At 39.6% G+C, this 23,091-nt stretch overlaps 1 protein-coding gene across 5 annotated transcripts in view; it reads left to right on the forward strand.

Annotated features, from left to right (window-relative positions):
• Window positions 1-23,091, forward strand: part of MPC2 (mitochondrial pyruvate carrier 2) — a 126,713-nt gene that overhangs the window by 21,189 nt on the left and 82,433 nt on the right. The gene's annotated exons all lie outside the window — the stretch shown is intronic.

The raw sequence follows: 23,091 nt of genomic DNA on the forward strand, positions 1-23,091 counted from the left end.
TTACATACATAATTTTGTAAAAATATGATAAAACAGACACACAATCATCAGAAATCATATCTACAAACTAATATCATAGTTTATATAATGAGAATCATGAATAATTCATTAACTGTGCAGAGAGGAAAATTATTGGCTAAAAAAGGTATCTTAAATAATAAAATGCTAGCCGCGCATGTGCACTTGCCTCGTGTGTTCCCTGATCCCTTTTCTGTCAGGATGTGGCAAGACAAGTGCGCATGCGCGCCCTTCCCTGCTCTCCACCTCACAATACAGACCGCACCACGCCGCCCCTTCACAACGGCTGCCACAAGCATCGCCGCCGATCGCATCCGAGGGCAGAGGCAGCCCGCGCGCACGGTGGACGGAGTGCGAGGACGGCCGCCGCAAACTATAAATTCAAGCTCCTGCCGCGGCTCTGCCCCCGAGGACAGCAGCCCTTTATTGACTGCCGGTGACCTGTTAAGCTAATCTCTAGAAACCTTCCCGCGGTCCCGACTCCAGCAGCACTGTACACACGCTGCTTCGGGCCTTCTACTGCCCTGATTTACTCTGGCACAGCAGCAGAGCAAATCAGGGCAGTAGAAGGCCCCCAAGCAGCGTGTGTACAGTGCTGCAGACGCTGCTGGTGTAGCAGGTTTGTCAGGACCGCGGGAAGGGAGGGGGGGCGGAAAGGGACTAAGGGAGCCAACCAGACCGCGGAAAAGGAAAGGGGGAGGTAGGGGAAATGCTGCTGCTGCACAGGAAGGTAGTGTGGGGGGAGGGAAATGGAGAGGGAAGAAATGCTGGTAATATACATTTAAAAAAAAAACAACTACTCTGTGAAACTTCAGTTATTAAAAAAAAAAAAATAGGTGACATATGACACCTCCATATACAAACAGAGAGAGACACACACAGGAAAAAAACCTTTAAAGACAAGGAGCAATAGAGAAAGATTGAAAGAAAGAAAAAAATAAAAGGAGAGAGAGACACAGAAAAAAAAAAAAATCCACATGTATCAGCCAAAGAGACAAACACCAAAACAAACACAGGGCAGGGAAGTGCCAACAAAAAAGACTTCAGCCGCGAGCCGCTCAATGGGACCAGGCAGGCAGCCACGCGAGGGAGGGCAACAGAATGAAAAAAGGTAACGTGAAGGGAGAAGCTGGGCCTGCCTGCGGGGAACACAATAATAATAATAAAAGGGAAGGGGGGGCCCTTGGAGCAGGCTAGACTGCGGGAATGGAAGGCGGAGGGGCCAAAAGGAGCAGGCCACATCGTGGTAAGAGTAGGGAAGGGGGTGGGGGAAAATGCTGCTACTGCTGCACAGGGACCCGGAGGGGGAGGGAAATGCGAGCAGGAAGAGGTGATGATGGACAGGGGGGAAAAGGAAGGGAGGCTTATTGCTGGACAGGGGGAACAGGAAGAGGTGCTGATGGACAGGGGGGGAAATGAAGGAAGGCCTACTGCTGGACAGGGGGAGCAGGAAGAGGTGATGATGGACACGGGGGGGGGGAAATGAAGGGAGGCCTACTGCTGGACAGGGAGCAGGAAGAGGTGCTAATGGACAGGGGGGAGGTAAAACAAAGGGAGAAGGGCTGCTGCTGGATAAGGGGAGCAGTGAAGGGGTGGTGGTGGACACAGGGGAGGTAAAAAGAAGGGAGAATGGACAGGAAAAAGCGACTTAAGGAGACAGAGAGAGAAAGAAATGAAGACAGACACACACATATATTCTAGCACCCATTAATGTAACGGGCTATAAAGCTAGTCTACATATAATTGCGTCTTGAGTAATTTTCTAAGCATGCCCTTTTCACTATAGTTTTGTATTTGGCCTGCAAAGGAGTTTTAGATTTTAACTCCTGAACAGCATAAAGTCATTTTGTCTGTCTCAACAAGCCTTAGGTTAACATTCATCTTCGGTAGAGCTCAATTCTTAGAACGTAGTGATCTGTTTGGTGTATAACTAAGTATATTATTTTTAAAAAAATTTTGGTATATTACCATACAAAAATTGATGTCAAATCATTACTGCTTTATATTGTACTAGCTCTTTAAGCCCGTTACATTAACGGGTGCTAAAGACGCTTCCTCCCTTTCCCCTTCCCCTTGCATTTCCCTTTGCACAGTCTCCCTCGTGATCAGGACGGGGTGGAGGGGGCTGCCAGCCGGGGACGGCGGAGAGGAGCTAGGCGGCTGGAGGAGTAGCAGCAGTCGCTGCCGATCGCAGCCTCCATCCTACCTGGATTTGCTTTTTTTTCTGCATCGGGAAGGTGGAGAGCGGCCTGCGAGGTTCGCTACAGTGGCTGGCGAACCTCAGCAGGCCACTTTGAAGAGCAGCGGCAGCGGGAGGGAGGAGTCTCTGGAACACGCGCCTCCAGCTAGCGCAGGCGCCGTGAGGTGTGACACAGAAGCACACCTCACGCCACCAGGAATCACGATCTTTGAAAAGCGCATGCGCGCTTAGCCTTTTATTATGGATTCTGAAGGTGACTGGTAGCCAATTCAGTTGTTGAAAATATGGCGAAATGTGATCATATTTTGCCAATCCCATTATCAATCTTGCTGCTGCATTTTGTATAATCTGCAATGCCCTACATCTTGTTTTTGTTATGCTAAGGTACAGGGCATTGCAGTAATCAAGTCTCGACAAGACCATAACCTGGGCTACAGTGCGAAAGTCATATGGCAATAGCATTGGTTTTAGTCAGTGTAGCAAATGCATTTGTGCAAAACATACTTGTACAGTCTTGATTACTTGCAACTTCATTGTAAGGCCAGAATCAAGCCCAACTCCTGAAATGGTCATAACCTCATGTACTGGAAAAACATAATTAATAATTTGAAAAACAAAAATAAATGTTTTCTGATCACTTATATTTTCAACAAATGGTCTACATCTTGGACACTTTCTGCCAGGTGTATGTAAACTTATGAGCCCAACTGTATATTTTGCTTCTAAGAAAATACCTGCTACAAAATAAAGCAGAAGTTTGTGGGGGCGTGGCTTGGACACGCATGAGGAAGGTCGGCTAACAGAAGAGCTCCGTGAAAAAAAGTCCTTGAAAGAAAAAAAAAAGTTACTAAAAGTGGAGATTTAAGAATTATTTAATGATAAATAAAGAAAAAAACGCGATGGCTTCAGGAAAACAAAATAAAAATGATTTTGCGGTCTCGGGAAGCAGCAAGAGAGCAAAGCCTGAACAAGAAATAGGATCAAAAACAGGAGATCCAGAAGTAATGAAAGAATTGAAAGAAATCAAAGAAATGCTTTTACTTCTTACTAAAAAAGTTAACAATTTAACTGAAGATGTATCCACGTTAAATAAAAAAATGGATTTAATGGAGTTAAAGTGCAATGACATGGAAGAAAGATTAATAACAGCTGAAAAAGAAATTTCTAACAACATAAATGAAAAAAAGAAAATTGATTTGCTTACTAAAGAGTTGGAGGATCAATCGAATCGTGAAAGAAGGAGTAATATTCGTCTGATTGGTCTCCCGGAAGGAGCAGAGAAAGGAAATCCGGTGGCATTTATAGAAAATTTACTACCTAAACTACTTCCTCTAAAAACCAAGTACCCCATAGAGATTGAAAGAGCACATAGAGTGCCTACAAAAAGATCAGGAAGGTATCAAGGACCAAGGCCACTGATCTTTAAACTGTTGCGCCACCAGCAGGTTATAGAAATTTTTCAACTTGCAAAACAAAATAAAGGATTACAATTTCAAGATGCCCGCATTCATTTTGTTCCAGACTTTGCAAAAAGTACAGCGATCAAAAGAAAAAAGCTCCTGGACTTGAGACCACAACTAAGAGAAATGGGAGCAAAGTTTGGTATAGTATACCCGGCTAATATGAAAGTAACTATTGCAGATAAAACTTTAACTTTTGACAATGCAGAAGAGCTACAAAAATTTATACAAAGCCAAGAATTACCAATGTCACCTTAATTTCTCTTTATTATATGTTATATTATTTTAACTGGAAAAACTTTTATTTTATTTTATGATATACACTTATTAAAATAATATTGTTTACCCATAGTAACGATTTAGAATGTTTTTAACCTATTCAAAATTACACTTCAACGATCTTTATGCTAATGATATGGTCTGGCTAAGTATTCCATAATGGAATGAAACAGTTAAGGCATCAGCTGAATTCTATTGATCTCAATTATAATTTTTAATATTAGGAAAAACTGTATGCGAATTGATTGTAGGATGGAGCTTCCTTCCTTTAAAATAGCAGTAAGACTATTTGAACTATATGCATGTGACTAATTTAACCCCTCAAGCAAATTGAAAAGATAATCAGTATTTCAACATCTTTACTATTCTTTAATACTACAAATACTACAAATCCCAGACATCAATGCGAAAGAATCTGCGAATAAGAAGACTTCACGAAACCGGAAAGAGGAATTATAAATAGGAGATGTTATTTCTCGAATGGATATTAAAGAATTACTTCGCTGTATAATAAACTATTAAAATAAAATATGAATGGAACAGAAACAAAGACCAACTTATATCTTAAAATTGAACGACGATGAAAAATAGAAATCACCTGGAATACAACAAAATGTGATAAGAATATTGAACTGGATATAAAAATACAAAGAGGCGGTGAAAGAAGAAGGAATGATTTTCTACGAAGAAGGAAGTACTGAACATTAAATATTAGTAAATAAAGAGCACGATATAAGAATAAAAGAGACTTCTGCGTTTGAAGGGGGGGAGCTCTGGAATATAATTTTTTTTTTTTTTTTTTGTCGCATACTTAACCTATACCTTATATATCTTTTAATCTTTTCATGTTTTTAAAGATTAATATTATAGAAAACAGTATATGAATGGGTTTGACATAATGAAAGATTATTTCATTTTAATATATATAAGTATAATATGATTATACAATGTGATATTTTTAAATTTATAAAATTAAATATATTTACATAAGACTTAAATTAAGGTCAAAAATAGTAATGGAACATATAATTTGATATACAGGAACCATAGAAGGGAACTTAAAATATAATCTATACTATATGATTTATTAGATTTAGATTAAAATAAGAGTGTATTGAATAATAGGATAATAAATTAATTTAAAGTCTATATTAACATAAAATCTCAACCGGATTTATAGAAATATGAAATGTCAAGGAAAATATTAATTATCTTTAAAACTACTATAATATATATGACTTATTTGTGAATCTTAACAGATTTGGACTTTCAGGGAGTGTTTTTTGATACCGATCTAATATGTGTGTTGCCAAGTGTGCACTGCTATTAATTAGGGGGGAGGGAGGGTGGGATGGGAGGAGAGGGGAAATGGGAATGGGAAATTATATTGTTACAATGTATGGATATCTGATCGTAAAACTTATATTACATTTAAATCAAAATAGTTCTAAAATTTTAAATGGATATTAAAATATATACAATTAATGTCAATGGATTAAATCATCCTATCAAAAGAAACAAATTATTAGGATTTCTCCATAAGCAAAACGCCGATATATACTTTATACAAGAGACTCATCTCTCAGATAATGAATCTAGGAAGTTAACAGGGGGTTGGATATCAAAATGTTTCTATTCACCTGCTTTAGGAAAAAAGGCTGGGGTAGCGATCCTGATAAATAAGAAATGCACTGCAAACTTTAAATTAATAAATTTTGATCCTTCAGGAAGATGGGTACATATTAAAATGGATTTGGGAAGTACAACCCTTGATTTATTTAATCTTTATGCTCCTAATTCAAATCAAAAGGAGTTTTTCAATCAAATTCAACAATTATTATTACCACTGGCTGCTTCTAATTTAGTAGTAGCTGGAGATTTCAATGCTGTAATGGATCCAATTATAGACAAAAAACCAAGTAAAATCATAAAATCTTTAGGACTAGATAATTTAATACAATCTTGTAATTTAATAGATATATGGCGTATCCTTCATTTTAATGATCGGGAATATTCTTTTTGTTCTCAAGTCCATAAATCTTTTTCAAGAATTGATTATATATTTGTAAATAATAACATAGCGCAGCATGTATCAAAAGCAGTAATTGATCCCATTATAATTTCAGACCATGCTGGTGTGTGGATTAACCTTCAGAATTACAATAATGATCAATTTAATTCAATATGGAGATTTAATAATGATTTATTAGCAGACTCGAAATTCTTAGAAGATCTTAAAGCAAAAATGCAAGAATTCTTTCAATTTAATACTTCTGATGACATTAATATAGAAATTTTATGGGATGCTTTTAAAGCAACAATGAGAGGAAATATAATTTCATATTCAGCTTTTATTAAAAAACAACTTAAAAAACAATATGAAGATATGGAAAAACAAATAAAAATTTTAGAAAATAAATTAATTACAAAATGGGAAAACAATACATTACAAGAGTTGTTAAAAGTAAAAGTTAAATATAATGAGATTTCTTCTCAAATTGTGAGGAAAGATATTTTCAATAAACAAGTACAATATTATGGCAATTCAAATAAAGCAGGAAAATTATTAGCAAATTTTCTTAAAGCAAAGAAAAGAAAATCTAAGATTATTGCAATTAAAGATATACAAGGTAACACACATACCAACACAAAAGATATTATAACACAATTTCTTGATTTTTACAAGGAATTATACACTTCTAATTCTTATAAAAATAAAGAACAAGACGGATTAACTTTCTTAAATTCTTTTATTGGACCGAATATTCCGGATCATATAAAAGGAAGTTTAGAAGAACCTATATCTTTAAAAGAAATAGAAACAGCATTGAAGTCTCTTAGAGTTGGATCCGCTCCAGGTGGAGATGGTTATACTGTTGAATTTTATAAATCATTCCAAAATATCATATTACCATATCTGTTAAATTTGTTTCAATATCAAATAAAGAATGAAAATATATCTGGTACTATGGCAGAATCGATAATTATAGTCTTACCAAAACCAAACAAAGATCCTACTCTGGTTTCAAATTACAGGCCTATTTCATTATTAAATGTGGATAATAAATTAATGGCTAAAGTATTAGCATTAAGATTGGCAAAAGCTCTTCCTTTCATTATTGATGTACATCAAACAGGATTTATTGCTAAAAGACATTCATCAGACAATACTAGACTTGCATTCCACTCATTAAATTTAGCAAAAATTTAGCCAGCTTTTTTAATTTCTTTAGATGCAGAAAAAGCTTTTGATAGAGTGGAATGGAATTTTATATATCAAGCTTTACATTGGTTTGGTATAGGATCCGGTTTTATTAAAATGATTCAGACATTGTATAGCTCTCCTGGAGCAAGATTATATATTAACAATAATTTATCAACTAAATTCAACTTGCATAGGGGAGTTAGACAAGGATGCCCTTTGTCTCCATTACTTTTTGATGTTGTCCTAGAACCTTTATTAATTGCAATAAAAAAAACTAGGGAAATAAAGGGAATCTCATTTACCAGTTTTGAATTTAAATTATCTGCATATGCAGATGATATATTATTATATTTAAGAGAACCGGAAATTACTATTCCATGTATGCTTAATTTAATAGAAAAATACGGTACATTTTCTGGATATAAAATTAATTGGAATAAATCTGAAATCCTCCCAATTAATGTTCATTGTACCAAAGGATTATTTGATCCATATTCATTTATTTGGAAAGAGGATGGAATAAAATACTTAGGAATTATGATCAAAAATACAATTGAAGACACAGTCAAAGAGAATGAAAAACTTTTATTAAAAAAAATAACAGAAATGTGTGAGCAATGGAATCCATTACATCTTTCTTGGTGGGGAAGAATTCAAACAATTAAAATGATGATATTGCCTGTGGTTTGTTACCAAATGAGTATGATTCCAATATTTTTTCAGGGGTCATTTTATAAAAAACTTAACAATATTCTTACAAAATTTGTTTGGTGTGGGAAAAGACCAAGAATCGCTTTAGTATCATTACAAAGACCAATTATGGAAGGGGGGGTAAATTTTCCAAATTTTTATAGGTATCATCAAGCCTATATTTTAAGACAGGGTATGTATTGGATCCTCCCAGATCTCTTAGAAAATGTACCAGATTGGCTGTATTTAGAATGGCGGCTCCTGTTCCCTTTAAATCCAGAACATTTAATTTCTATATCAATGCCTATAAGATACAAAGAACACAGAATCTTATTAGATACTTGGAAAACATTAAGATACATAAATAATCTGACACCAGAACCAATTGCTAAATCCCTAAATCAATCAATATGGGTAAACTCCAGGATCAGAATTGGCGGATTTAAAATCGTCTGGAAACAATGGATAACTGCAGGAATAAGAACATTAAATAACGTCATATCAGAAGGTTCCTTGCTTAGTTTTTCACAATTGCAAAATAAATTTAGACTAAATAAAACACAATTTTTTAAATGGATGCAATTGAAGCAAGCCATTCAGGTAGGGTTCCCTGAATGGAAAATTCTCAATACTCAATATAGTTTGCAAGTTTTATGTTTCCAGACGGATTTCTTGGGTCACCAAGCCGCAAAATGGTATAAATTAATAAATGGATTTCTAAATAAAAAAAAGAAAACTGGACTTAGGGATATTTGGAGCATTGAGATTGGACAGACAATTTCTGCATCTCAAAGGCCAAAATTCTGGTCCTGGAGATTAAGATTAACAAAGTCAGCATCTATGAGTCAAACATGGTTATTTTTATTACATAGAGTGTTATGGACCCCGACGCGCTTGCAAAAGATAGATAATACTAGATCTAATAGATGTTGGCATTGTAAAATAGAAGTAGGGACATTGGATCATTTAATTTTTTTTTGTCCCTGTATAAAAGCTTTTTGGAATTTAATTTGGCCCCAAATAAATATATTACTAGAAAATCACGTAGGACTCTCATATGATACCATATTATTCGGTACTGCAATGAGAACACAGAGTCCAATATCAACAAATAATAATAAATTACTTTTAATATTGACAGGAGTTGCCATGCAGCAAATCACTCAAAATTGGAAAGATTTTACCAAACTAAATTATACATTCTGGTGGAACTTGGTATGTCACATTTACAAAATGGAGAAAATTTTGGCTTTACAACAAGGAAATATTAAAAATTTTAAGAAAATATGGGATCCATTGACTAATTATTCTAGAGATCAGATATCTTAACACATTGATAATAGTAATATAGGGTTAGGGTGGGAAATATAGATATTAATATGAAAGAAAAATGGAAAAAACAATTAATAGGGGAAAGGGATGAATATTTATGATATGAATTTGTACATACATATATATTTTATTATACATTTTATAATATGTGATTCATGTATTGAAAGAATGAAAATTCTATAAATAAAAAGTTAAAAAAAAAAAAAAAGCAGAAGTTTGTATGGTTCTCAATGCAAATGACTTTTCTTAGGAATAAGGGAAATGGGGGCCTCCTAAGACTGGAAATTTAATCTATATCATCTCAAGCTGCTCCCTGTTGCCCATCATATTGGTATGAACGTTGGGAGAGAGATTTGCAGTTGCTGCTTTTTATAAATGTATTTTAAGTTTTTATAATCCTTTTTCTATTTTTATTTTAATTAGAATTTACTTTCTAATTTATTATTTTCTTGTATTTTACTTTCCTATTGATTATGGAGTTCTTTTGTTTAGTACTATGTAAACCACTATGATGATGTATCAATTGGTCTACAGATACTAAAACATTTATAGTACATACATACACATTATGACAGTGGATGGGACTAGAACAGTTTCTTATTAATTTACATACTTCTAGGGTCTAGAGGAGGCTAGCATGCCAAAATTTTGCAGATTTAATGCTTTGGCATAATCCTCTTAAATAAGAAAGATGCACCAATCACAGTATATAGTTCACCATGCCTTGTTTCAGATTGGATTGAGAATTTAAGTTCTTTGGTTTTAGTTATGTTTAGAACAGTTTAATAACACTGATATAGAAATCTACTTAACTCCAGCTTTTTACATGAACAGATTTGGTTCTGTAATACAAGACATCAGCTTAATGCTGTGTTCAAAAATCATTTCCAGATACATGGTCTTAATCCATGTCTGCAAGATGAGTTGCCAGTGCACAGAAATTTAGGGCCTTTTTTTCCTTTTGTACCCTAGTTGCTTCCACTTAATTTGGCTAAGAGGAGGAGCCTGGCCACCTCCCCCTATTCCCATTGGTTGTTAGTGATTTGGAGCTGAAATGCATGCAAAAGAACACTCAGCCAGTGACATTGCTTTGCTTTTAAGGGAAGGTTATTTTTTATTTTATTATTTTTAGCAAACTGTTTTCATATAAAGCTCAGCAGTTTCAAGAATTGACCTCCTGATGTGAAATCTACTTGACTATTGCTGCACACTGTATTTCTTACTGGGCCTAGTGCTATTGGTATAAAATCTGTTACGACTAACTCATGCATGCCGTACCTGCTCATCTCATAGCAGTGTCCTGTTTTAAAGTAGAAAGTAGCATTGCCAGAGAAGAGGAAGCAAAGTCAAGTAGACAAATTTAATTTTTTTTGTTTTTGTTAGATAATATGACAAACTATTGAGCAATTCTGGGCTAGCTTAGTTCGCCCACAGTAATAAACATGTTCCTCATATCTTATTCAGTTGTATATGTTCAGTTTGTTCTGTCTATATATTTTAACTTCATTTTAACCCCTCATTTCTTGTTAAAATGTTTCATTGTTTACTAGTGTTTAAGCCCGTTACACTAACGGGTGCTAGAATAGATGTCTGTATGTCTGGGGTTTGTTTTTTTTAATTTGTCTCTCTCTCCCTGGACGCTGTCTGTCTGTCATTCTTTGTGTCTGTGTCTCTCCTAGGTCCCCTGTCTGTGCGTCTTTCTTTCTGTTTCCCTGGCCCCCCTGCTTGCCAAAGCAGCCCCTTTTCCCTCTCCCCCTGTTGTGCAATGCCTGCCTGCTTCGTGGCCTCCCTTCTGTTCCTCCCCCCCCCCGATTGCTGTTTGTCTCCAGCACACCCCTCCCCCCAAAGCAGCCCCCTTTCCCTCTCCCCCTGGCCCCTGGTTGTGCCTTGCCTGCCCGCTCCGTTGCCCCCTTCTGTTCCCCCCATGATTGCTGTCTGCCCCCAGCACACCCCTCCCCCCAAAGCAGCCCCTTTTCCCTCTCCCCCTGGCCCCTGGTTGTGCCATGCCTGCCTGCTCCATGGCTCTCTTCTGTTCCCCCCATGATTGCTGTCTACCCACAGCACAACTCTCCCCCCAAAGCAGCCCCCTTTCCCCCTGTTGTGCAATGCCTGCCTGCTCCGTGGCCCCCGTCTATTCCTCCCATGATTGCTGTGTGCCCCCAGCACAACTATCCCCCAAAGCAGCACCCTTTTTCTCTCCCCCTGTTGTGCAATGCCTGCCTGCTTCTGTTCCTCCCCCCAATTGCTGCCTGCCCCTAGCACACCCCTCCCCCCAAAGCCGCCCTCTTTCCTGTCTGCTCCATAGCCCTTCTTTTTCGCTTCCCCTCCCATTCTTCCCCTCACTCCATCCATCCATGGTTGCTGCCGCTGCTGCCGCTCCTGTTCAAAGCGGCCTGCTTAGGTTCATGGCCGGCTGTAGCGAACCTCGCAGGCTGCTCTCCATATGGTAGCATGTTCCCTCTGATGCGATCGCGTCAGAGGGAACGTGCTCCATGATCACTTAAACTGTTAGCTTACAATTTTTTAGCAGTATAATGTCTTGATATGAATAATGACTTGATATGAATTCAGGTTTCAGCAGACTGCCTTCAGATATTGGATCCTTTGGCTATCTTTAGGTGAATCTCTTTATAAAGTTGAAATAAGGGGTCACGTGACGCTATGAGCGGGTGAGGACGTGTTCCTGATCAGCTCCGGGGCCCTGCTCTTCTATATGTAGTGTATGATCGACATTATTGCAACCTGGCTGGCGATTTCGGTTACTGTTGAGTTCGGGACATCATGGACAGGTATTTAACCCGATCACAAGAAGCAGCGCGCATGAAACCCGAACGAAAAGAAAAGGAGCGCTCAAAACCCGGTGAGCCCAAGATGGCGGCCGCATCGGGCACCGCGGTGTCGGAGTTCACTGACACAGCGCTCAATGATAACAAAACAGCGGTGGCACAGGACCGCAAATAGACACTTTGGTGATGCAAATTGCTCGCCTGGAACAGCTTTTAACTGATACGGCAGTCCGGACCACTGACCTAGAGCGAGTGTCCGCAGCGAAAGACAAGCTCAATTCTCATGAATTAGACCTTGAGGCCTTGCAAGAAATGGTGCGTCTTCAGGCTGATAAACTGGATGACCTGGAAAATAGGTCCCGCCGCGGCAACCTTTGTTTTTTGGGCATCCCTGAAATAATACCGGATGCTTGCTTGCTCGCTGAGCTGGAAGATTGGTTGGAGCTGGAATTCCCTGATACTTCGGCACTGGGTCCCCTCTGTCTGGAACGGGCTCATCGTATCGGAGTTCACCTGAACAGGGAGTCCAGACCACGTGTGGTGATCGTGAAATTTCTGAATTACAGGCACAAAATGGATATTCTACACCAATATCGGGCTAAACGAGATACCCTCCAGTTGCGGGGCTCTACTATTCGCATTAGCCAAGATTACTCGGTGGCTCTTACAGATCGCAGGAAGGTTTTTTACCCTCTCTGTGCGAAGCTGGTGGACCTTAAGAAGCATTTTCTGTTTGTTTGTCCGGCCTTACTAAAGATCCATCATGATGGTTCATGGCACTCATTCAGTGTGGCGACGGAGGCCGCGGATTACATCAATGTGACCTTTGGCTCTTCAGCTGAACCTCCGTGACTTATTTTCTGGCCTCCGTTCTTCTGATTTCCTGCCAGGTTGCCTCTGATTTGATTGTACTGTTTTCTTGTTACTATGAGCTTGTAATGTTTGACTTTATTTGCCTCCTTCATATTTCTGGAGGGGTAGGGCCCCGTACGGTGTCAGTTAAGGGCCTGCTGCATATTCCTTAGGGGATATGTTCTCTGGGATTGTTTGGGGACAGGGGGAGGGGGGCTGGGATTTTTGGTTGGGAACAGTCTATGGGTCTTTTGTTATGGGGCCTGTTTTTCATTCTGTTTTCTTTGCATAACTGTTTCATGAGCAAGTCATCAACTGTTTTGATTTATGCTGGGTGTGATATGATGGGCACTTGGGTGGGGCTGGGCACCTGGGTGCTGGATGCCTCTTATGTCCAGTATGCATTGTTTGCTTGGTGCCCCTGGGTGATCGTCCACTTCGTATTGTTTCGTGGAATGTGTCTGGCATAACATCCCCCATCAAGCCTACAAAGATCTTGAGACAACTAAAACATCATGATGCTGATTTGTCCTGCCTGCAGGAGACCAAATTGACAGAGGAGGAACACCCCCTTTTTTTACCTTATGTTACGAATATGTTGAACCATTTTTAATATTATGTCATTATTTAAAGTTTGATTTGTACTGTATGTTGAATCATTTTTAACATTATGTTATTATTTAAAGTTTGTATTGTATTGTTTCCCACTGAATGTATTTTAAATTGTACATCGCTTTGAATTATGATTAAGCGATTAATCAAAAGAACCATTAAACTTGAAACTTGAAGAGAGGCTGGGTGGGTTCTGTATTCTATGCTTCTTCCACTGGAAAAAAGGCGGGTGTTAGTTTACTGGTCCGGAAAGGTTTGCAGTGTGCCATTACTTTAAAACATTTGGATTCTCAGGGTAGATATTTGTTACTTCACATATCATTGCAGGGTACCAGTTTCAGGCTCCTGATCACCTATGGTCCTAACACTTACATTCAAGCCTATTTTGATTCTCTGGTTGCTCTGGGTCTTCAAGATATGTCCTTACCGCTTATCGTGGCCAGGGATCTTAATCAGGTGCTGGATGCTATGCTTGACCGCTCTGGTCCTATGACTCCTTCCCCTGGCGCCCACTCTAAAGAGGTGCCCTTTCTCTGTAGGTCCTTGGGTTTGGTGGATCCCTGGAGGTTGCTCCATCCTCTCGAACGGGACTATACTCATCAATCTCGAGCCCACGGGACGTTCTCCCGCCTGGACTGCTTCCTGGTCTCCGAATCCTTGTTTCCCAGGATTGACGATGCTACTATAGGTCCCTTGGAAGTCTAGGATCACTGTCCTATTTGGTTGGATATTACTTGGGGTATTTCTCCTACAGGGTCCCCCCAGGTGGTGCTTCCCTTCATATTTGCAGGATGATCCGGATTTTTTGGAGCATCTGCGGAAATGTTGGGAGGATTATTTGTTGACAAATGGTCAGCATCAATCTAGTCCGGGCCTTTTTTGGGAAACTGCTAAGGCTGTCCTTAAGGGTGCCATAATAGCCTTCATTACAGCCCTGAATAAACCTATTTCGAGTGGAATTATTCATTTGGAAAAACAATACTCACACTTGAAGGCCCGCTGTTTGCGGACTCCTACTCCTGCCTTGTGGGAAGAACTTCACTCGGCTCAAGTTGCTCTTAACACCTTATTGCATGATCGTACCAAACGTTCTCTCTTCTATTGAAAATATAAATTTTATCGCTACAGAAATAAAACGGGTAGAATGCTGGCAACTTTGACTAGGAATTGGCAGGATAATAGGTACATATCCCGGATTGCGAAGGGGCCTGGCTCTTACCACACGAAGCCAGTTGATATAGCCAATGCTTTTTACCAACATTTTTTGACTTTTTATACTAGCCTGGGCCCCTACTGTGGCCCGGACATCTTAGACTATCTGGAGGATGTGGGACTGCCACGCTTCATAGACTTGCAGAGAACAGTCTTGAATCAACCTTTACAGAGCCTGGAGATTCAAAAAGCGATTAAGAAGTTACGTTCTTGCACTGCTCCGGGCCCTGATGGATTCTCGGCTAAATTTTATAAAATGTTATCTCTGCAGGTGTGCGAGCCCCTTATGGGCTATTATGTTCATGCCTTGGTGGAGGGGGTTTTCCCCCCGCTTACGCCAATGAAGCCACTATCACTTTACTTCCAAAGCCGAACAAACCTACATATGAAGTAGAGTCATATTGGCCGATCTCCCTAATAAATGCGGACTTAAAAATTCTGGCACGTTTGTTGCCAAACGTTTAACACCTTTTCTACCCAGTATAATTTCCTCAGAGCAAGTTGGCTTTGTACAGGGAAGACACTCGGTACTGAATGTCCGGTGGGCGCTGTTGGCTGTGGCTAAAGCGCAATCCACTCATACTTAAGGCATTCTCGTGAATCTGGATGCGGCCAAGGCCTTTGACCAGGTTCATTGGCCTTATCTTTTCCAGGTGCTGGACTTTGTGGGCATTGGGGGCTGGTTTATGTCTTCTGTACGTGCCTTATATTCAATCCCCACTGCCTCAGTCTTGGTCAATGGGACCCTTACTAGTTCCTTTGCGGTTGGTAGGGGGACGCATCAGGCACCTTTACTCTTTTTGCTTTGCTTAGAACTTCTTCTCCGTACGATCCAGAGAGATGATGAATTGGTTGGACTACCGGAGGGCTCCTCTCAATTGAGGATGTTGGCCTTTGCTGATGACCTTTTACTAACCTTGGCTCAACCGTAGAGATCCCTGACCAAGGCCCTAGAGCTCTTGGACGAGTTTCATCTTTTCTCTGGTCTGATGTTGAAGTTTTTGGTCCTTCCCCTACAACTGGAGGTTTGAGATACATGGTCGGAACCCTTTCCTTTAGAATGGGCCTTGCCTCTGCTTTTACAACGTCGTTACCTTCACTTACTGCATCGGTCTTTACTTCTGTTCTTGTGGGGCAGTAAACACTCTAGGGTTCCCCTACTTACCCTTACACTCCCAACTGATCAGGGGGGGCCTTGGGTTGCTACACTTGGGAAGAATAAATATAGCCTGTCAACTTGGGCACGTGAATGATTGGTTCTGCGGGTCCTCTAATTTTTCAGCCACGGGAGCGGAATGCCTTGCCTATGCCCCTTTTCATTTTAGTTATTTACTACATGCCCGGAGCTTGCCTATACATCCACAGTCCTATGGGGACATTTTTTTATTCCCTATATGGAAAATTTGGAAACAACTTTGTACGAAATTGCATATCCGGTTTTATGTGATACCGTGTCTGCTTATTACGGGTAATGGGGATTATGCATGAGGCCTGGATCACACTCTCTGTGGTCCAGGAAAGAGTTGTTTTATTTGTCTCAAGTGTTGTAGTCTGATGGCACGATGCAAACTTTTCAGATGTTACAAGATTCCTTCCATCTGTCGGATGGGGATTGGTTCTCCTATAGACAGCTCCAGCATTATGTTCATTCTCTCCCCAGCATGGCTCTGACTGAAGAGACTCAGGAGAAATTGTCAGAGTCTCTTTGTTTGACTGCACAGGTGCCCACTCGGTTATGTTTTCATCACCGCTTTTTGCAGGAACTGGCTGGCGATCTGGATTATGATACCTTGGCGACAAAATGGATTTAGGATTTACAGCTGCACATTCCTGCCACCATGCTGAAGCGGAGTATTAAGTTGGGGACTCGCCTACTGGTCGTAGCAGCGGAGTGAGAACGATATTATAAATTCCTGGTTCGAGCTTACTTTGCACCTGACCGAGCCCATAAAGCCTGTATTACCTCTAGTGACAACTGCCCTAAATATACTGCTCCTAATGCTACCCTAGGCCATATGTTTTGGCTATGTCCAGGCATACTGGAGACATCTCTGTCTCCAGATTAAATCTTTGTGGAATTGCACTTGGGTACCCACAGACACTTTTCTCTTTACTTTGAAACTTTCCTTGCTCGACCAGGAGCTGCTGCCTTTGTCCAAAAAGCTATTTTTATGGGACTTAAAACCATTCTCCAATGCTGGCTGACTCCGCATACTCCCACGGCATCGCATTGGCGTACTCAACTGATCCACTTGGCGTGGTATGAGCGTCAGGCCATTTCTGACATAAAATCTACACAGAGCACCTTATTTCTTCGCTGTTAGTTGCCTTTCTGTTCTACTTTAACACCTACTGCGAGAAGTTGATTATTGAACTGACTTGCTTAACTTGCTTGGTTTTTGGAGTAGCTGTTCCCAGGGGGGTGGGGGGACCGGGGGGGGGGAGTATTTCCTCACGCCTTGTGTTTGAATTTTTGTGTGTATGTATATTTTGTTGGTTCCTTAAAAATTCAATAAAACAGATTTAAACATAAAGTTGAAATAATTTTATTGATGGGTCATTCCATGTCAAGTGGACCAGGAGCCCACGCTCAACCCCCTTGAAATCCAATCGGATTTTACAGGGATGTTGTCTAGGGTCTCAAATGAAACTGCAAAATTTTTTGATCTATCTCAATTTGGTCAGGAGCTAGGGGTGGTTGAACAAAAGCAATCAATCCACTCCCATGCCTCGTGTAACCTAAAACGCCAACTTTGCTTAAGCACTGCGGCAGAAGGAAACTACCTAGGAGTCTGAAATTTTGCAGTTTGGTTCAACACCTTAGGGCAAGTTTCTGTGCCAGGTTTGAAATCTTTTGCAAACGTGCTTCCATTTCTACAGGTCAGCAAAGTTGGCAAAAAAATTCACAAATGAAAATTTTTGGCACAGTTTGGCTCCAATCTGCTGCTGGTAGTAAGTCATCTGAGGGTACAACTTTACCAGCAGACATGTACTAGGAGGTACTTCCAAGATTAGCAATATGAGCTTTTACAGTCAAGTGAAGCTGAAGATGTGACCATCCAAAAATATGGCTTTATGCATTTATGCAAATTTTCACAGTTTTTCAGATTCATATGGTGTTACAAGGTCATGATGAACCTTGAAGCCAGACTTGTTCATACAGCCACTGTGCTGTGATAGTTGCAAGTCAGAACATGTTCAGAAAAGCTGCATGTATCACATACTACTACAGTTATGAATGCATTCTTGTGAATCACATGATTATTACATTACAGATTTCTATTCTGCCATTACCTTGCGGTTCAAGACGGATTTCTATTCTGCCATTACCTTGCGGTTCAAGACGGATTAGAAGTATTTAGGGAGTAGTTTGTACATTTCTTTGAGTTGCTAAGGATTACATTTGAATTGTCATGGTATTAGAAGTACATATGGAGTAGTTGCAGGTGATGCTTGGGACATTTCTGATTGAGTTAGTTCGGTTTTATATGTTTTTTGAATAGAAGGGTTTTTATTTCTTTTTTGAAGGTTTTGTAGTCTGTGGTCAAGATCAATAGGTTGTAGAGTTGGAGGTTGAGTGTTGCAGCTTGAGTGGCTAGGAGGTTGTCGTACATTTTTTTTTTTTTTTTAACTTTTTTGGTTGTAAGGTGTGTGAATAGTACATGGGTTCTCCTTTGTCTGGTTGAGGTGGATTGAATTAGTTTATTGTTCCAATAAGCTGGGCTGTCTCCGTTTATTGCTTTAAATAGTAGGCTGTAAAATTTGAAGTGTACTCTCGCTTGTATTGGGAGCCAATGTGAGTCGTGGTATGCCTCTGTGATGTGGTCGAATTTCTTCAGTGAGTAGACCAGTTTTAGGGCTGTGTTTTGTATTGTTTGTAGTTTTATCATGGTTGCTGAGCAGGGGAGATATAGTATATTGCAGTAGTCTGTGAGACCTAGGATTAGGGATTGTACCAAGAGTTGGAATTGTTTTCTGTCAAAGAATTTTCTGACTTGCTTCAGGTTTCTCATGACTGCAAATTATTATTTTTTTTTAAATTATTGTTTTGTTGATTTATGGCTGCATTGTACAGCCTCTGTCTATTAGCATTCCCAGGAGTTTTAAAGTGGGTTGGATGTGGTATGTTGTAGAGTTTATGACAAGGTTTATTATGATTGGGGTTTTGTTATTTTTGAGTAGGATGAAGTTTGTTTTGTCCTGATTCAGTTTCAGTTTCTGGACTTCATCCATGCTGCCACTGTTTAAAGTGTGCTGTGTATTGTATCTGCCCTGGATGTGCTGTTTGATCGAAAGGAAGGAGAATGTATGCATTGGGACTTGCACACAGTAAGTAGTTTGTGCAAGCCAATGCATGTTTTGACTGTCATCTTGCAAAAGTGCACAGTAAGTTTGTCAAACGCTGAGCATAGTACGAGACGAGTATTTGTGACTGGCAAAGCTTGGTTAAGAGTTTTTAGATCAATGTAGTTCCACTGCACATTCACAATGACGTGCCAATGACCCTTCTTACGCAAGCAAGTAATGCTTATCTTTAAACCATCAATTCTCACCAAAGAAAGGTCGGGTCTAAGATGAAACAGGATAGCTTCAGCAGCAAAAAAAACATGCTCTTTCAAATTATATAAAACAAAAAATTTTTTAAACCCTACACATTTGAGATATTTGAATCTGAAAAACAGGAGATTACAACTCATACAAAACACTGCAATAAAAATCATCTTTAACGCCAAGAAATTTGATCATGTGACCCCACTTAAAAAAAAAAAAAAAAAAAAAAGCACACTGGTTACCCATCACCCACAGACATTCAAAATTATTTTCCTAGCTTCAGAGTCCAAACAAATCACACCCCGTTATTTATCGACAGGCTGTTGATCCCCATATGAATCATCTCGTTCCCTTCGTTCATCACAGCAGCATCTTCTAGCAGTCCCCTCGGTTTAGCAATTATTTTATGGTGATACACGTAAGACTTTTTATTCAGTGGTTGCGCCTACTTTGTGGAATTCTCTTTCTCTGGGCCTGAGACAGGAGAATAACCCTAGCAAGTTTAAATATAGTCTCAAAACTTTTCCTTTTAAAGATATTTGAGATTTATAACTAGAACTAAACATATATGAGAATTAGACAACAGGCATATTTCAAATAATTCCCCTCTCCCTTTTGTTTTTCCACCCCCCCTACTTTTATTGTTATATATCCCATTCATTTCCCTTATTCATTTCCCTTAGGTGGAGAAGGGAGGGGCTCTGATTTACTTCTAAGGTTAACTGCATTATCTTTGGGACATTGCTGTGAACAAGTAAGATAAGTTGCTCAACATTTCATATTCTGCTCTTTTCACTGGTTTTCAGCATTATATCTGCTTAATTTCTCTTCTCCTCCCTGTTTCTTACTTAAAAAAAACAAAAAAAGCACAAAAAATAAACCCTTCTCTTTCCTCTGTTAAATCTTATTTCCTCTTCATAGGAATAAGGGTAAGACTTATAGTCCCACCATATATAGAGACCCAAATAATCAGGACTACTCAAATCAAGTCACTTCACAAACCAATCAAGATGACCTTTATTCTATGCAATCACTATGGTGCTTTAATTCCAAGACATACTATTTGGAGGCTTAAGGCTTGCCCCATCTGTCTTCAACTTGCTAGTATTAAGAAGGAGCTCTGCAAACTTAAACAGGAATTGAGTACAATTAAAGCAGCTTTCATCACTCCACAAAATCATACCAACTTACCACCTCTACCTCAAAGAATAAAACAGCCCAGGAATAAATGGGTCACAGTAGGCTCAGGAAGACTGCGACATGTAACACAGAAACATCCACCTTCACTAATATTACCTCTACAGAATTCCTTCACTCCACTAGTGCACTGCGATACTCAAGAAAACAGAAGGGAGGTAGGACTGGAACCAATGAAGGTAACTCAAGAGAGCAAGCACACCCTAAGCACAAATAAAAAGGCCAAAAACAGAAAACTATTACTGGAGACCAAAATAGTGAAATGTCTTCCAGGATCCTCAGCTACCTGGAGTTCCAGGCAAATACAGACTATAATTAAGGAAGAAACTAAGGATTTTAACACTGATGTTGTTATCCATCTGGGAACAAATGACCTGGCCAACAACTCCACACTTGCAGCACAGAAAGCTTTTCAGGAGCTTGGTGAGGGCGTGAAACCTTTTGTAAAGACTTTAGCTTTTTCTGAAATATTGCCTGCATATGGAAAGGGAGAGCAAAGAGTGAAAAACACAGAGGACTTTAATAGATGGCTCAAAGCCTGGTGTCATCAAGAAGGCTTCAGGTCAGTGGCGTACCTAGGGTATGTGGCACCCGGGGCCCATCATTTTTTGACACCCCCCCCCCATGTAAAAAAAATTTTTATTTTTTTTTTTTTTTTGCAATAACCATGAAATGGAATAAATGGTCAGAATAGAAACAGGCAGTGAAAATTTTCTTTTATTGAACCTCATATATGTAACCATTATTCCAAACATAACAAAACATAAATTATGTCTAAATTGTCATGACATTAGAAGTACATATGGAGTAGTTGCAGGCAGTGGCGTACTTAGGGTATGTGGCACCCAGGGCCCATCATTTTTTGACACCCCCCCCCCATCTATATGAAAAATATGATTTTTAGTACCAATCTACATATCGCACCACAAGAGTGTACCTAGGAAAAGGCTGCATCTTAAACACTGCAGTGAGCACTAGAACACCAACACATACATTGTAAAACTAAACAAGCCAGATCCCGCACAGTCAATTGGTCCTGTAGTCAATGCCAACTGAAAACTATGTCTTTTTCATACACACAGAACAGAGATACACCCTCGCCCAAAATGGAATAATCACAAACTAAAAATAGAAATATGTAGACAAAAGTTAAACTGATCCGCCAAGAAACCAGACCCTGGATACAATGCAACACCACAAAAAACAGTAACACATGTCCTCTAATACAGTGCAAAATATAAAGACAGTAGATGTAAATTTGAAAAAACTGATACATAACAATCACCACTTTATAAATTAACAAATAAAAATAAAACAAATAATGAGATATAAAAAAATACAATTTTATTGGACTAATCCCCGTAAGCTCGGTCCCCATCCCCGCAAACCACCTGATTCCATCCACACAAGCCTTGAATTGTTTATATTAAAGTATAAAAAGAAACAATATTCTGTACAATTGTCAATTTATAAATCAGCGTCTTCTCCCCACTCTCTTCCCCATTTCCCTTCAGCATCCTCAGCCCACTCTCTCTCCACTTTCCTTCAGCGCACGCACATAAAAACAAGCAAGTAATTTTATATCATTTTCATTCTATTCATTCATAGAAATTAAAGTCTAGATAATGCCAGTCACATAACAAAACATGATTTTACAAAAATAATTCCCTGCAGTCAAGCCTGCAAGGATTATTAGATGTCTTTCAGCAGTTCCCCTCCCTCCCTCCCCCTTACCTTTGTGGCCAAGTCAAAATGATCTACCAACAATAAAATTTTAAAAACACAAAGCACGCTGTACGCAGAGAAAATGTTAATTATCATTTATATTCCGCGGGTTTTCAAAGAGGTCAAGGCAGATGACTTTATGCAATGTCACCTCAGTAACAACTATACAAAAATAGACAAATATTCCCCCTCCCTTTTTACTAAACTGCGATAGCGGTTTTTAGCGTAGGGAGCTGCGCTGAATGCCCCACGCTGCTCTCGACGCTCATAGGCTCCCTGCGCTAAAAAACTCTATTGCGGTTTAGTAAAAGGGGGCCATAGTGCAAAATATAGACAGCAGATATAAATTTTCAAAACGGACACATTTTGATCACTAAGTTGAAAATAAAATCATTTTTCCTACTTTTTTGTCTGGTGATTTCATGAGTCTCTGGTCCTTCTTCTGATCCTTCTTCTTTCTCTCTCCCCCTGGCTCCCCTCTTTATTTCTGCCTTTCTTTCTCTCTCCTCCTGGCCCCCCTCTTTCTTTCTGCCTTTCTTTCTCTCCCCCTTGACCCCCCTCTTTATTTCTGCCTCTTTCTCTCCCCTTGGTCCCCCTCTTTCTTTCTGCCTTTCTTTCTCTCTCCCCCTGGCCCTCCTCTTTCTTTCTGCCTTTCTTTCTCTCCCCCTTGACCCCCTCTTTATTTCTGCCTTTCTTTCTCTCCCCTTGGTCCCCCTCTTTATTTCTGCCTTTCTTTCTCTCCCCTTGGTCCCCCTCTTTCTTTCTGCCTTTCTTTCTCTCTCCCCCTGGCCCCCCCTCTTTATTTTTTTCCTTTCTTTCTCTCTCCCCCTAGCCTGCACAAAGCCATCGTGCCGATTTCTCCACTTCCACGATTCTTTCCCTACCCTCACCCCCAAGCCAGCAGCCGATTTCTCCCTGCTCCTTCCCCGATGTCCTGAACTTCATCGGGCAGCAGCAGCATTCACAATTCAC

Source organism: Geotrypetes seraphini, chromosome 4 (genome assembly GCF_902459505.1).
Source record: "Geotrypetes seraphini chromosome 4, aGeoSer1.1, whole genome shotgun sequence".
NCBI classification, from domain to species: domain Eukaryota; kingdom Metazoa; phylum Chordata; class Amphibia; order Gymnophiona; family Dermophiidae; genus Geotrypetes; species Geotrypetes seraphini.